Below are 17,331 nucleotides of genomic sequence, written 5' to 3'. Positions count from 1 at the left end.
CTTCTTTTTGTTAAACTGCATGAGTTCCCAGTAAATGTTGGAGATTAAACCCTTATCGTTGATATCATTGGCAAATATGTTCTCCCGTGCAGTGGGCTTTCTTGTTGTTTTATTGATGGTCTCCTTTGCTGTGCAAAAGCTTTTTATTTTGATGTAGTCCCATTTGTTTCTTTTCTCTTTAGTTTCCATTGTCCTAGGGGCAGTATCAGTGAAGAAATTGCTTCGGCATATGTCAGAGATTTTTCAGCCTGTGGATTCCTCTAGTATTGTTATGGTTTCTCGTCTTATGTTTAAGTCGTTGATCCATTTTGAGTTTATTTTTGTGTATGGTGTAAGTTGGTGGTCTAGTTTCATTTTTTTGCATGTATCTGTCCAATTTTCCCAACACCATTTATTAAAGAGACTGTCTTGACTCCATTGTATGTTCATGCCTCCTTTGTCAAATATTAATTGAGCATAGTGATTTGGGTTGATTTCTGGGTTCTCTATTCTATTCCATTGATCTATATGTCTGTTCTTGTGCCAGTACCAGGCTGTTTTGAGAACGGTGGATTTGTAATACAGCTTGAAATCTGGTATTGAGATCCCACCTACTTTGTTCTTCTTTCTCAGGATTGCTGTGGCTATTCGAGGTCTTTTTTTATTCCAGATGAATTTTGGAGAGTTCTTTCTAGGTCTGTGAAATATGCCATTGGTATTTTAATGGGGAGTGCATTGAATCTATAGATTGCTTTGGGTAGTATAGACATTTTAATGATGTTGTTTCTCCCAATCCATGAACATGGTATGTTCTTCCATCTGTTTACATCTTCCTCTATCTCTTTTTTCAGTGTTGTGTAGTTTTCCACGTATAGGTCTCTTACCTACTTACTTAAGTTTATTCCTAGGTATCTTAATTTTTTTGGTGCGATGGTAAAGGGGATTGCTTTTTTAGTCTCTCTTTCTGTACGTTCACTATTGGTGTATAGAAATGCCATAGATTTTTTTGGCGTTAATTTTGTATCCTGCTACATTGCCGAATTCATTTATTAAGTCTATTAGTTTTTTGACGGAGTCTTTCTGTTTTTTTTATGTACAATATCATATCATCTGCAAATAAGGACAGTATTACTTCTTCTTTTCCAATTTGGATGCCTTTTATTTCTTCTTCTTGTCTAATTGCAATGGCTAATACTTCCAGTACTATGTTGAACAGGAGTGGTGAGAGTGGGCATCCCTGTCTTGTTCCTGTTCTTAGGGGAAATGGTTTTAGTTTTTGCCCATTGAGTTTGATTTTAGCTGTGGGTTTATCATATATAGCTTTTATTATGTTGAGGTATGATCCTTCTATTCCCACCTTGTGGAGAGTTTTTATCAAGAAAGAGTGTTGGATTTTGCCAAATGCTTTCTCTGCATCAGTTGATATGACTATGTGATTTTTATCTCTCATTTTGTTTATGTGATGTATCACGTTTATTGATTTGAGGATATTGTACCAACCTTGCATTCCTGGGATAAATCCAACTTGGTTATGTTGTATGATCTTTCTGATGTACTACTGATCGGATTTGCTAGAATTTTGTTGAGGATTTTGGCATCTTTGTTCATGAGGGATATTGGCCTGTAATTCTCTTTCATTGTGTTGTCTTTATCTGGTTTTGGTATTAGGGTGATGCTGGCTTTATATAATGAGCTTGGAAGTGTTCCTTCCTCTTGAATTTTTTGGAATAGTCTGAGAAGGATAAGTTTTAGTTCTTCCTTGAATGTTTGGTAAAACTCCCCTGTGAAGCCATCTGGCCCAGGGCTTTTGTTTGCTGGAAGCTTTTTGATGACTGCTTCAATTTCTTCCATAGTTATTGACCTATTGAGATGTTTAGATTCTTCCTGATTGAGTTTTGGAAGGTTATATTTTTCTAGGAATATGTCCATTTCCTCCAGGTTGTCCAGTTTGTTGGAATAGAGTTGTTCATAGTTTTTTTTTTAACAATCCTTTGTATTTCGGTGGGGTCTGTTGTTATTTCACCTCTTTCATTTCTGATTTTGTTTATTTGGGTCCTCTCTCTTTGCTTCTTGGTGAGCCTGGCTAGAAGTTCATCAATCTTGTTTATCCTTTCAAAGAACCAGCTCTTGGTTTTGTTGAACTTTTGTATTGTTTTTTTGGTTTCAATGTCGTTTATCTCCACTCTGATCTTTATTATTTCCTTCATTCTGCTTACACTGGGCTTTTCTTGTTACTCTCTTTCTAACTCTTTGAGTTGTAGGGTTAGGTAATTTATTTCCATTGTTTCTTGTTTTTTGCAGTAGGCTTGTAGAGTTATGAACTTCCCTCTCAAGACTGCTTTCGCCGTGTCCCATAGATTTTGGATTGTTGTGTTTTCATTGTCATTTGTTGCCATGATGTTTTTTATTTCTTCCTTGATCTCTCTGGTAACCCAGTCATTGTTTAATAGCATGCTATTTAGCCTCAAGGTGTTTTATTTTTTTGGATTGTTTTTATTGTAGTTGACTTCCAGTTTTATGCTACTGTGATCTAAGAAGATGCTTAATATGATTTCTATCTCCTTGAATTTGAAGAGACTTTACTTATGACCCAACATATGGTCTATCTTTGAAAATGACCCATGTGCACTTGAGAAGAATGTATATTCTGGGACTTTGGGGTGAAATGTTCTGAAAATGTCAATTAATTCTATCTGGTCTAGTGAGTCATTTGGGATTGATGTTTCTTTGCTGATTTTTTGTTTAAAGGATTTGTCCAATTGTGATAGTGGGGTATTAAAGTCTCCTACTATGATTGTATTGCTGTCAATCTCTCCTTTGATATCCTCCAGGAATTTTTTTATGTATTTGGGTGCTCCTGTATTGGGTGCGTATGTTTACCAGAGTTATTTCTTCTTGTTGGATTGCTCCCTTTAGAATTATAAAGTGGCCTTCCTTATCTCTTGTGTGTCCTTCACTTTGAGATCTAATTTGTCAGATATAAGTATTGCTACCCCAGCTTTTTTTTCAGTTCCATTTGCCTGGAAAACCTTTTTCCATCCCTTCACCCTCAGTCTGTGTGCGTCTTTTTTTCTGAGGTGGGTTTCTTGTAGACAGCAGATATATGGGTCGTGTTTTCTTATCCAATCCGTTACCCTATGTCTTTTGATTGGGGCATTTAATCCATTTACATTTAAAGTTATTACTGATAGGTACTTATTTGTCACCATTCCTATTCTTTACCCCTGTGTTCCTTCTTTTCCTTCTTCACTTCCTATTCCTTTTTTTTTTTTTTTTTTTTTTACAGCAGACCCTTGAGCATTTCTTGCATTGCTGGTTTGGTGGTAATAAATTCCCTTAGTCCTTTTTTTGTCTGTGAAGCTCCTGATCTCACCTTCAATTTTGATTGATAGCCTTGCTGGGTACAGTATTCTTGGATTCAGACCCTTCCTTTGCATGACTTTGTATATTTCATTTCATTCCCTCCTGGCCTGATGAGTTTCTGGTGAGAAATCAGTTGCTAGTCTGATGGGGGTTCCTTTGTATGTAACTTTCTGTCTCTCTCTTGCTGCTTTTAAGATTCTTACTTTGTCGTTGGTGTTTTTCAATTTAATTATAATGTGCCTTGGCGTCGGTCTTTTGGGGTTTATTTTGCTTGGGACTCTGTGAGCCTGTTGAACTTGTGTGGGTTTTTTCTTCCCTATATCAGGGAAATTTTCTGTCATTATTTCTTCAAAGAGGTTTTCTATTCCTTGCTCAGTTTCCTCTCCTTCTGGAACCCCTATTATGTGGATGTTGTTTTGTTTCGTGTTGTCCCAAAGTTCCCTTAGGCTCTCCTCCTGCTTTTTAATTTTTTTTCTAGAAGCTGCTCTACTTGGGTATTTTTTCTTACCTGTCTTCTAGCTCACTGATGCGGTCCTCTGCTTCTTCTAGTCTACTCTTGATGCTTTCTATTGAGTTCTTTACAGCAGTGATGTCATTTTTCATTTCTTCTTGGTTCTTCTTCATTTCCTCTTGGTTCTTACTCATATTTTCCAATTTGTCTTCCATTCTTTTCATCCACCTTATGACCATTTCTCTGAATTCTTTCTCTGGAAGGTTGCTTGCCTCCATTTCGTTTACTTCCTTTTCTGGTGATGCCTGCTTTCCTTTCATATGTGGGCTGTTTCTTTGTCTCCCCATGGTCTCTCTTCTCTGGGTGTCTGGTTATGTAGTTCTCTCTCTCCTTTCCATGGTGGAGTGTAGAGCTCTTTTGAATCCGCATGTTTGCGCCAATTGGAGACCGGTGCTCTAGGGTTCGCAGCTGTTCGGTGGATGCTGCAGTTGTAGATTTTCAGGCTTCCGATAACATCCACTTTCCCCTTTAAGATGGTGTGGTCTCCATGTCCAAGCTGGTGGCTCCGGGAGGGAACCCAGCATCAGGGGGAGCTGCCCGGTCAGGGAAGCCCTGTTCAGCAGTCCCCTACCTTCTCCTGGAGTATAGCTGTCCCTTAACTCACCAACAGACACTCCCCATGCGACCCATGGCAGTTCTTTCTATCTGCTCTGGGACAAGGCTCGGGACACATCTGTCTATTCTGCCACCATTTTTCCCCCTCTTTGGTATTTCTTAACCATTGGGTCTTCAGATATGGATAATACTCTGAAATTTCTTTTGAGAGCCAAATTTTTTAAACTTAAACTTTTTCTAACACCACTTCTTCAAAATAGACTCACCCAGGCCCTAGTATTTTGTGGAAGAGCCACACTCAAGGGGCCAAAAAGCTGTATGTGGCTCGCAAGCCACATTTTGCTGACCACTGGGCTAGATAATTTATAAGTATCTAGCCACTTTGAAGTAGATATTTGTTATGGCAGGAATCACCTGAGTATAATTAGGCTCACAATACCCATTGTTATTAACACATATTATTGAAAATTAAAAAGCGTCAGTCAAAAAATTTTAAATGCACATATTGTCTCACTCACCAATTCCATGCCCAACTATCATTTTTTGCAGAAATACTTGCACTTACAAATGCACATAGGTATATTTATTAAGATGTTCATTCCAACAATGTTTTATAATAATAAAAAATGAAAATAATTAAGGTCCATCAATAGAAAAATGGTTAAATTATGGTACATTTATGCTATGTAATAAGATGTATAAATACAAAATGATATGTATGTACTGACAAGGAAAGTTGTCCATAATATATCATTGGGTGAGATAAGTGGCCCCGGTTTTGTTTAAATTGTTATGCTAGTATGTGTAAGTATGTGGAGATATGAATATGTGTGTAGTTCATAGAAAGGTTCTGAAGGATACATAATTGTGCAGAGTGGTTACCCCGGAGAAGTGAAAATGGGTAGTGGGCAAAGCAGACATGCATATTTTCATGTTACATAGAAACCAGTAAGAAAGGATTAAACTGAAAATATCCAAATACTTGAAAATTATACATCACACCCATTATTCAGAAGTAAAGGTACAAATTAGAAAATATGTTTACCTGAAGAATAATGAAAATACAATATAGTAAAATTCATGAAAATCTCTCCAGATCCATCCATGCTGTTACAAATGGTAAGAGTTTTTTCCTTTTTATTGCCTCATGGTATTCCATTGTGTAGATGTAGCACAGTTTTTTTATCCACTCATTTGCTGATATGCACTTAGGCTGATTCCAAAACTTAGCTATTATAAATTGTGCTGCTATGAACATAGAGGTGCATACATTCTTTGTGATGAGTGTTTGGGGTTTCTTAAGATATATTCCTAGAAGTGGGATCACTGGGTCAAATGGGAGCTCCATTTTTAATTTTTTGAGGAAACTTCATACTGTTTCCTACGGTGGCTGTACCAGTCTGCATTCCCACCAACAGTGTACTAGGGTTCCCTTTTCTCTACAACACTTGTTGATTTGTTGATATCAGCCATCCTGATATCATGACAGGTGTGAGGTGATATCTCATTGTCATTTTGATTTACATGTCTCAGTGACTTTGAGCATTTTTTAAATGTCTCTTAGCTTTCTGTATGTCCACTTTGGAGAAGTGTCTACTTAGGTTCTTTGCCCATTTTAAAATTGGATTATTTGTTTTCCTTTTGTTAAGTTGTGTGAGTTCCCTATATGTTTTGGAGATTAACCCCTTATTGGATGTATCATTGGCAAATATGTTCTCCCATGTAGTGGGCTCTCTGAGTGAAATAAGCCAGTCAGAGAAAGATAAGTACCACATTATCTCACTCATATGTGGAATCTAGTGAACCAGATAAACTGATGATCAAAAATAGACCCAGAGATATAGAAGTATGAACAAACTGTTGAACCTCAGAGGGAAGGCAGGAGAGGGTAGGTGGGAAGAGATCAACCAATGAACTTGTTATGCATATATGCATAACCCATGGACACAGACAATGGGGTGGTGAGGGCCTGGGGGGATGGGGGAACGGGAGCAGTCTGGAAGAGGTTATGGGGGGGGGCGAGGAAGACCTATATAATACTTTCAACAATAAAGATTTTTTTTTAGTTTATGAAATAAAGCTGAAAGAGTACATCGAGCAAATACATATCTTTAAATGAGTCAGAAAAGGTCAAAAATTATCTAAACTTTCACCTCAAGAATCTAGTAAAAAGGCAAATTTTAAAAGGCAGAAATCCTTCCCAAAGCCAAGGAGTTTTTGAAGGCCATTATTTGGCAAGATTGAGGAAGTTCTATTCAGACTGGAGGCAGACAGGAGGCTTGCATTCCTGCAGAATCTGAAAACCTCACCTTGCTGCACAACTGTGAGTGACAGGTGACAGTTGTCCATGGCTCTAACACTGTACTTGATAAAATCAAAACTCAAAAACAAAAGTCAAGATTTGTGGTCAAGATGACGGTGTAGGTAAATGCAGTACTCACATCTTCCACAATCATATCAAAATTATAGCTAAACTACAGAACAACCATTATTCAGAACTACCTGAAATCTAGCTGACTGGAAGTCCTACAACCAGGGATTTAAAGAAGAAGCCACGTTGAGATGGGTGGGAGGGGCAGAGATGCAGAATGGGCTGCTCCCACACCCACATGTGGCAGATAAAAAGAGAGGGATATCTTGATTGTGGAGGTCCCCCTTGAAGACCAAGGGTTCTCAACCCCACACCAGGCCCCCAAGCTTAGGGTTCCATGCTAGAAAGAGAAGTTTCCATAACTTCTGGCTGTATAAACCAATCCTATATCATAAAAGCCTAATATGCAAATTGTTCGACCAGGAGTTTGACCGCTTGCTATGACGTGAGCTGACCACCAGGAGGTGGCATGGAACATAGCGGGCATATGGGCCCCGATGAGAGTGGGACCGCAGTGGGATGTGGAGATGAGCAGGTGGAGCCAGGCCAAGGCGGGTGTGAATGGGGGCCCAATCGCCCCACAGACGGTGACTGTGGTGGCGGGAGACAGGGCTGCTACATAGTTCCCAGGCACTGAGGGAGCCAGGTGGGGGGCCCAGCCTTGATCAATTGCCCTGCAGACAGGATAGTGGAGATGAGGGGGCAGTGCCAGGCCACAGTGGGATGCCAGGCAGGGCTTCGGGGCTGCAAGGCTGATGGCAGGAGCTGGGGCACAATTCCCACAGGCCACCCTGAGGGGCCTCACCTGTGCATGAAGTCGTGCACCAGGCCTCTAGTGAATTTATATGCATCCTAGAAGCCAGGTGCATGGATTCGTACACTGGTGGGATCCCTCACCTGGCCTGTGCCCTCTTGCAATCCGGGACCCCTCGGGGGATGTCAGATAGCTGGTTTCAATCCCCATAGGCTAAATCCAGACAGGAGGGAGCCCTATCCCCACCGGTTCGATTCAGACAGGAGGGAGCCGGATCCTGTGCGTTGAGTGTCTGTCCCCTGGTGGTCAGTGTGCATCATAGCAACTGGTCAACCAGTCGTTCGGTCACTTAGGCTTTTATGCTAGTATATATAGATATGCATAGCCCATGGACAGACAATAGTGCAGGGAAGGCCTGGGGAGGGGAAGAGAGCAAAGTGGAGGGAGTCCATTGGGGAGGTGAGGGGACACCATAGGGACATCTGTAATACTTTCAACAATAAAGATAACTTAAAAAAAAAAAAAAACATGCAGGAATTGAGGCTGAGGGAGATGAAGGCTACTGGATGAAGGCAGTTCCTCTTAAAGGGCCTGCACTCTGATTTACCCTCATTCACTCTTCCTGAGCTTCAGTGCTGGGATAGCAGCTCAAAAGGCACCAGGGATATACGAGGAGAAAACTGAAGTGTCTGTCATCTGGGTGAGACCTGGGGAGGCAGCTGTCTCCCAGACAAAAGTGCTGGCAAAATGATAGGGGAAGAGTACACATACAGAAGAGAGTCACAGTTGATTAGTAGCTATTCACCAAATTAACATAAAAATCCAGAGGGATATCTTGGCTGTGGAGATATTTCTTACCCTGGGAAACTGTGGAGGACATGCTGTAAGAAGAAAGAGTCCTAAAGATAAGTGGCCTTGAAGTCCAGATGGGTCCATTACTCAGAAAGAAGATGAATTCTGAAAGTAGATCAAGAACAGGACATGCCTCAAGGAAGACAAATGTCAGAGGGCTAATCTTTACAAGGACAGTGATAGAAAGAGACGCTGGGAACTCACATAGTTTTAGATTCTTTCACACCCTCTAACCCTATATAATGGCTAGCTTGAGATGAGAGGTCAGAGCACTTTTTTCAGGGTACTATACTTATCACTCTCTCTTGGATCACTGGCATCTGGATAAAAACACCTCAGATTCAACCATGCCACTATGTATTGACTCTGGTAGTGCCAGGCAGCAGCTTGGACACATTTTGTTCAGATTTTCTAAAGGTCATTTTTCCTTTGATGAGCCCTCCCCCGACAGAGCCGGCAGGTTAAGCGCCATATCTGAGTCTATCAACCTGGCTCACACTGTTTGCCCCGCCTGGTGATTCCCGTAGACCCACCTCATCCAACTTGCTGGTGCATCCAAGCCATTTCCAATGCCTTTTCCATACAAATGTCCTGTCTTGGTTCATGCTTCAGACTTTTCTGAAGTCTTTTAAACAAGTTAGCACCTAGCCTCAGCTTGCTCATACCTTTCATGAAGTGGCTCCAGGCCCGGCATTAGCATCAGCCAACTACTGTTCACAGCTTGGCCTCTCCTGGGTACCTCTAAGCTCAGCACAAGTACAAGCCAGCAGCAGATCTCTCTGTAGCTGAGGCTGGGTGGCCCTGTGCAGAACACAGGCAGTGGCTAACTTTGGCCTGCATCTCTCTTAGGATGTCAGGTTCTGGTCAATTCAAACTGTCTTAAGAATAAAGCCTCAGATCTGCTAATCAAGGAAACATTGTTTTACTCAAACTAAAGAAAATATCTTCAATTGTTTTGTTTTAGTCCCAGGCCCATGAAAGCTGAATGGCCCTACTGACCATACCCTCATGAAACCAGACAGAACGATGCCATGGACCAGATGCAATTATGAGCTATCCCTAACCTGGCCCCAACCAATCAGTAGAGCTCACAACCCCAACTCCCTTAGTCACCATGACATTTTTTCCCCTATAAAACCTTCCTCTAGAGACCATTGGGGAGCCAGGTCTTAGACCTGTCTCTGGGCTTGGCGTCGTTCCTTAAATAAACCTTTCCTTTCTTTGCTGCAAACCTTTGTGTTTCATTTGGGTTTTACTGCACACAGGCAAATGAACCAATTTACCCTGTGGGTCACCTAGCAGAGGAGCAAGAGAAAGGTGGTGGGTAAAGCAAGAGGCCCGGCTGTTAAAGTACAGCCTCCAAAGTGGACACAGACTCTCTCAGAAGCCTGGATTGGGGGTGTGGAGGCAGGGGGTGAGATGGGCAAATATCTGGATTTACTGAGGCCTGCATGCTGCCAGCCAAATCCAATGAGAAGGACCAGGAGGAGGAACATAGCCCACCACCCAGAGCCCTCCCTGGATAAGAGAAGTTGGTGCCAATCCCCAGCATCTGGGGCCTCAGGCAGTAAACCCAAGTGGGTGGTGGGAGAGCTGTGGAGAAGAGCTTGGGTAGCCGGTGTAGATGGGAATGCCTGGTTGAAATGACTATCTTCAGTTAAGGGCCCTGAAATGACTGAAGTGCAGGTGAAGGGAGAGAGGAAAACAGGCAGGAAAATTGGTCCACACTTAGTTTATTGTTTCCTTCAGCTGTGACTAGGAGAGGGAAGGTAGAATTTTTATTTCTCAGTGAGACATTCAGTATTATCCATTGGCTTCTGAAGAAATCACTAGTTACTGTGGAAGAGAACAAAGACACACATGTTTAAAGTACTGACAGCAAATAAATTCCCTTGCACTGCAAAACATACAAACAGTTGGGGTATTGGCAAGTAAAAAATTCATATGGCAGAAAAAAGAATTTTAGAAAGAATTTTTGTAATTTTGCTTGGGATATTACTTGGCTATAACTTATATAACTTACCCTACAATTTTCTGAGATTTTTTTAGGAAAAATCATATTTAATTAGAAGTATTTGCAAATAAGAAAATCCAACATTTTTTTCCTACATACAGTGAAATGTTCATGAATTAACATTCCATTAATTCATTAACATTCTGTTAATCTTTGCATTTTTTAGAAATTTAGATACATGTTAATTTTACTTTTTCATATCTTATAGCAATCATTTTTGTTTTTCATGTTATAAACAATGTTTTTGGAACTTGGAAACTCACGGGCTTTATGCATTGTGACTATAGTGCCTAATGAATAAAGTGGCCCTGATTCATTTTACAGGCTAATTTACATATATATTATTAAATTCAATAGTTTGATTCCATTCTCTCCTCAAGAACAACTTCCCAAATAACTTACTACTATATGTAATACTTGAAACAATAAAAAAAAGAATTTTAAGAAACTAAGAAAAAAAGACTGATTTAAATGCCCATTCAAGGTTAGTAAGAATTAATAGATTATTTTTATATATTACTTTACCAATTCATTTACCCAATAAATAACTTAAAAATTAGTTGTGGATTATGAAATTCATTGTAATTTCAAACATTTATTTTGAGACATCTCTTAATGTACTCACCTAGTGTTTTATGTTTGGATGTTTTCCTGTGATTCAGAGCTAAATAAATAAGGAAATAATACAATCTTACAATTTTAGGAAAGTTTCTTCCTCTTTCCTTTCAAAATTTTGGTGAAAGGTAAATATCAGCCAAATTTTTATTTTATACAAATTATTATCAAGTGTTGAAATCAAACTATTGGGCCTCTTTTCTATTTTTATAATCACAGACTTATGTCAGAGCCCCCAACAAAAAGAATAAAAAAGTAAAAGAATAAATTGAAGACAAACTAAGTGAGGTGTATTGACAGAGAAGATAATATAGTTATAAACTTCAGTGATAGTATAGTTTTATCCTTTGCATCCTTCCATCATCATTTATCTCCCCTTTACCCTCTTTGACCTCTCCCAACCCCCATTTACTCTGATAATCAACATATTGTTGTCTGTGTCTATATGGTTGTGTTTTGGGGGTTTTTTGTATGTTTGTTTTTTGCTTAATTTCTTTACCTTTTTTGCTCAGCCCCCTATCATCTTCCCCTCTGATGGCTACCAGTCTGTTCTCCCTACTTATGAATCTGATTCTATTTTGTTAGTTATTTTGTTCATTAGATTTCACATATAAGTTAAATCATATGGTATTTGTCTTTCTCTGACTGGCTGATTTCACTTAGCATAATAATCCCCAGGTCCATCCACGCTGTCGAAAAGAGTAAGATTTCCTTCTGTATTACAGCCGAGTAGTATTCCATTGTGTAAATGTACCACAGTTTTTATACCCACTCACCTACTGATGGATACTTGCTCTGCTTCCAAATCTTGGTTATTATAAATAACTGTGCACTGGGGAGGGGTCCCCCAGCCCGGCCAGCCCCCTCTCACATACTGGGAGCCCTCAGGGGATATCCTACTGATGGCTTAGGCCCGCTCCCCATTGGGAGCGGACCTAAGCCACAGTCTGGCCTCCCTTTGCAGGAGGTGACTGGGCTGATCAGGGGAAGGCGCCAGCCCCGCTGCTGCAGCCAATGCCAGTCACTGCAGCCGTCAAGGTATTTTCATCAACACAGACTCCAATCCCTTCACCATGAAAAAATGACAACTTTCTTTAGGCATTTTCAAGATGTCTCTTTCATAGGATATGACATTTATTTTTCTTTTTATCCTCACCTGAGGATATGTTTCCATTGATTTTTGTCCCCTTCCCTCTGATCCCAGGCTCGACCCCTTCCCCCACCCCTCCAATGGCCAGCTGGGAGTGACCTGGGTGCCGAGGAGGTTCCGGGACCCAGGTATGTATGCAAATTAACCGCCATCTTTGTTGGGTTAATTTGCATAGTCACTCTGATTGGCTGTGGGTGTAGCAGAGGTACGGTCAATTTACATGTTTCTCTATTATTAGGTAAGATGCTTCAATAAACATAGGGGTGTATATATTCTTTTGAATTAGTGTTTGGGGTGTCTTCAGATATATTCCCATAAGTGGAATTGCTGGGTCATAGGCAGTTCCATTTTTAATTTTTTGAGGTAACTCTATACTGCTTTCCGCATTAGCTGCACCAGTCTGCACTCCCACCAACAGTGCATGAGGGTTCCCTTTTCTCCACCTCTTTGCCAACACTTGTTGTTTGTTGATATACTGCTGATAAGCTGTATAATTTTATTAACTAATGTCACCTCAATAAATTTAATAAAAATAAAAAGCGAGATTCTACTTCTGATTCTTTCATTAACTATCTTGGTGACCTTGGTCAAGATAGCAACTATTTGAGAACTATGTTGAGCATCCATAAAGAAGGTGGTTCTAATACTAAATGATGAAAAAATTAAAATTTGGAAATAAATAATAATGTATGAACTATAAATGAGAAAGTAGTTGGAAGATGTGTTAGGAGTTTTCATGGAGAAATTTTCAAAAATAATTTAAGTGGGAAGAAAAGCATGCCTTGTGTTTGGTAAGGGAGGAGTAAAAGGCAAAAAGTGAAAGAAAAAAAAGCTTACTTTGCATGTTGAAATTTCCTGTTTCTCTTACCTACTTGTTTCCACACTAGGTTTTTTTTAAAATATATTTTATTGATTTTTTACAGAGGGGAAGGGAGAGGGATAGAGAGTTAGAAACATCGATGAGAGAGAAACATCGATCAGCTGCCTCCTGCACACCCCATACTGGGGATGTGCCTGCAACCAAGGTACATGCCCTTGACCGGAATCGAACCTGGGACCCTTCAGTCCACAGGCCAACGCTCCATCCACTGAGTTAAACTGGCTACAGCTACACTGAGTTTTTATATGTTTTATGAATTTATAGGCTTACGTTTCTAATGATAACCAGGGTATTGATTTCACTTGGGGAAAATTATATATATATATCAGTGTTGTGGATTAAATTTTGTCCCCCAAAAAAGCTAGGTTGAAATTCTAACACCAGGTGTTTATGAATGTTACTTTATTTGGAGTCAGGGCATTTACAGCTGTAACAAGTTCAAGATAAGGTTGTAATACATTAGGGTGGGCCCTAACTGCTAATGATTAGGGTCATTATACCAGGAAAGAGAAGTGCAGAGGTGCAGACACACAGATCCATAGGAAAGACAGCCATGTGAAGATGGAAGCAAAAGCTGGAGTGCTCCAGCAGCAAGCCAGGCACACCGAATGCCGGCAACCACCGGAAGCTGAGAGAAAGGCACGGAGCACATTTTTCCTCAGAGCTTCCAGAAGGAACCAATCCTGCTGACAACTTGGTTTTGGACTTTTAGCCTCCTGAACTGTGAAATAATAAATTTCTGTTGTCTTAAGCCAAAATAAATAAATAAGTAACCTTAAACTATAGTGGATGCTATGTCAGTAAAACACAGCAACTATCTCAAGTGACATTATTAAAATTTAAATAAAAATAATTATCCCAAAACTGTTTCCCTGGTGCTCACTAAGCCAGAAGGCTAGACCAGTAAATTAACATTCCAAATTGTACTCCAATTGAAATAACATTTTCCTATGGGTAATGCTATCATCTCTCACTCGGTGTAGGTGAATAAGGCTCCTAGGAGAGATGATATAATGAGAGAAGAAATGGAGGCAGTTATAACATTATAGACATACGGGCATATGGGTGTGTGTGTGGGGGGGTGGTTTTGGTGGGTTTTTTGTTTTGGCTGCCTATGTGTGTGAAGATCTCATGTAAAAAAATAAAGTGCTGTAATAAGTGATACAAAATTAATCATTCATTCATTCAAAAAGTACAACTAACCCTTGAACAACATGGGTTTTGACTGACCCTGTGCAGTCAAAAATCTGGGTATAACTTTAATCCCCAACAACTTACTACTAATAGCCTACTGTTAACCAGAAACCTCATTACATTAATAGTTGATTAACAAGTATTTTGTATGTTATATGTGTTATATACTGTATCCTAATAATAAGCCAGAGGAAACAAAATATTATAAGGAAGAGAAAATAAATTTATAATATTCTATGTGTTTATTGAAAAAAATCCATATACATGTGGATCCACACAGCACAAATCTGTATTTTTAAGGGTCAACTATATTTATTAAGCACGTACTATTAACCAAGAACTCAGCTACATGCTGGATACACAATGCTGACCAAACTAAATGTGGCCTTTATCCTCTAAAATGGCAGAGCATGATAAGACATAAGTCCAAGGTGAGGAAAAGGTTAACTGAGACCTTACTGCTGAGTTTGAGCACCATAATAGCTCTACAGCACAGAGAGGACATAATAATGAAAATTATTTTGTAGTTTGTTAATAGTAACTCGTGACTGCAAAGTATCATAATGAGAAGAACATCACAGTAATAATGAGAAGTAAAAGACAGGAATAGCAGGCATTGCTATGAAGGGAAACTTCTTCTGGAATAAGAGAATTATACAACCAATGTGCAGCCTAAAAAGTTTACTCTGTGGATCTGGATGTGTCTTGGAATAGCAGTGGGCTTTGGAGGAATCTAGAAGGTATATAACAACAGCCGCTATCCAAGTAAATAAAGATTTTTAAGTCAGAGGGGGAGCAGTGAAAACTCTCAAATACTGTATATCTGCTGAAGGACCCCCAAACCCAAGATTGTTGGATGTAAGAAATTAAACACTTATTGTATTATTACATAGAGATATCCACCTTTTGGGTAATGGAGGGGGACCTAATTATAACTACTTTGTAATACTGAGAGGCAATGGAAGAAATAGAATTATTGTTCCTTTATGATATTTTTCTTCAGCAAATTTTTAAGTGACCATGGTAAGCAAGCATTCACTCAGCTATGCATGAGTGTACACATTGAGTTTCTAGTTGAAGTGTCTCCAAATGAAGAAGTAAACTTCCCCATTTATGAGTTAGCTCCATAAACGTTACCAATCATCCAAGAGTAAACTCCCTATATACATTAACAAACTGGAGGAATGAAGACATTTATTTAGGTAAATATTCACTAGCTTCTAGATTGACAAATACAAATGGGTTCTTTTTTTGGTATGGTACTGTACCAATTTTTGCTGCTCAATTAATACTTAGGAATTAATTGTTGATTATCAATTGGTTAATCTTATTTTTTAACATACTTGTTTTAAGAAATAATCCCTAATTTACTTACTTGGCAATATCTGTTTGCCTGCTGCTTTCTGATCTGGATCTAAATGAGAGTAAAAATAATGGTTCTAAGTTCATTCTTTTAAAAATCTGCCTTTGTTAAAAAATGAAAGTCAGACCATTCTATAACCTGAATTAACTCTTTTAGAGCACTAATCACCACTAATGAATAATATCAAATGATTACTAAATTAGGGTATGCAAATAAAAAACATTCTCACTTAATAAAAAATATAAATTTATAATACAATATAATATGAAAAAGATAATAACAAATATCAAATTCAAATCCCCAACTAGGAAAAGGAAGAAATAAACACATTTGTTTTTCTCCTTATCACTACCCGGCACAGAATATATGCTTGATCTTGAATGCCTGATTCCAGCCTTCAGGATCTAACCTAATGTTTTTATCTACTGATAAACAAATTATGACAGGTCATGATTTAAAACCCTCACTGACTTCTAGACAATTAGGCAGACTGGGCTGACAGGGTTATGTACCCCTCCAGCCCCACACATACAGATATGTTGAAAAAAATATCACAAAATACCAACCAAAATTCTGAAAAGGACATTTCTAATACAGTTTGAAAGAACAAAAGGTAAGCAGGAATGAAAGCAGGATGACTCCAGAGTTCCATCAATCCGTTGAACACATCAAGTTATGAGTGGAGACCTCCTGGAAAGCTGCAACCAACCTTCTTCTCCAAACTTGGGAGCCATGAAAGGCCTTTCCATCCACGAAACAAGGATGGTACAAGCTTCCACCATTAGTCTTTAGGATGTGGCAGGGAAATTTCTTTAGAAGTGTAGATGGAAAAGGATCACCTAGAGATACAAGAGACCTAATTGCTTTAAAAAAAAAAGTGGTTTAAGAATACGGATAACAAAAATATCATACAGAGAATCAGGAACCTTAAGTCTTTAATGAGTATAGGTTCTGGATATCAATTCATGCTTCCATAGAATTCTCTATCTGCAGGTCTAACAAATGCTGTAAAAATGTATGGCTTAAGAAGATAAAACATGAAATAATCTCCACAGGGAGGATTCTACAAAGAGGATATGAAGAATTCTCATGAAACAATCCTGGCTACTTAATATGGCTTTACAATCAATGGGGAAAAAAGCCACTAAGAGGTAATGTCCACAGCCAGAGCAAACTAAAGAATTCATACACCAAGAATTACAGGTAATAGAAAAACTTAGGATTTCCATAGAGATCAATAAAAGAACAGAATCCATTAAACAAGAAGTTAGAAGCTAATAGAGGTAGGATTGTGAGGTTTAAGGAATGAAGCAATCTCCATAGCATAAAATGCAAGCTGAAGCAGCAAGTGCTGACGTAGACGCTGTAGCAAGTTATCCAGAAGATCTAGCTAAGATAATTGATGAAGGTGACTACACTAAACAATATAATTCAGTGTAGATAAAACAGCCTTATATTAAAAGATGTCATCTAAGACTTTCATAGCTAGGGAAGAAAAGACATTGCCTAGTTTCAAAGCTTCAAAAATAGGCTTACTCTCTTATTAGGGGCTAAGGTAGCTGGTAACTTAAGTTGAAGCCAATGCTCACTTACCACTGCAAAAAAAAAACCTAGGCCTTTTAAGAATTATGTTAAATCTACTTAGCCTTCACTGTATAAATGTAACAACGAAGTTTAGATGACACCACGTCTGTTTATAACATGGTTTAATATATATTTTAAGCCCAGTG

General features: G+C 39.0%; 1 protein-coding gene across 1 annotated transcript in view; it reads right to left on the bottom strand.

The window, feature by feature from the left end:
* Positions 1-17,331, bottom strand: part of LOC308243472 (disintegrin and metalloproteinase domain-containing protein 5-like) — a gene marked incomplete at both ends in the record, with an annotated part of 133,395 nt that overhangs the window by 107,187 nt on the left and 8,877 nt on the right. The gene's annotated exons all lie outside the window — the stretch shown is intronic.

Source organism: Plecotus auritus (assembly GCF_963455305.1).
Source record: "Plecotus auritus genome assembly, chromosome: 3".
Classification (NCBI taxonomy): Eukaryota; Metazoa; Chordata; class Mammalia; order Chiroptera; family Vespertilionidae; genus Plecotus; species Plecotus auritus.
The sequence above is the reverse complement of the archived record's forward strand: the minus strand, read 5'-3'. Positions and strand labels throughout refer to the sequence as shown.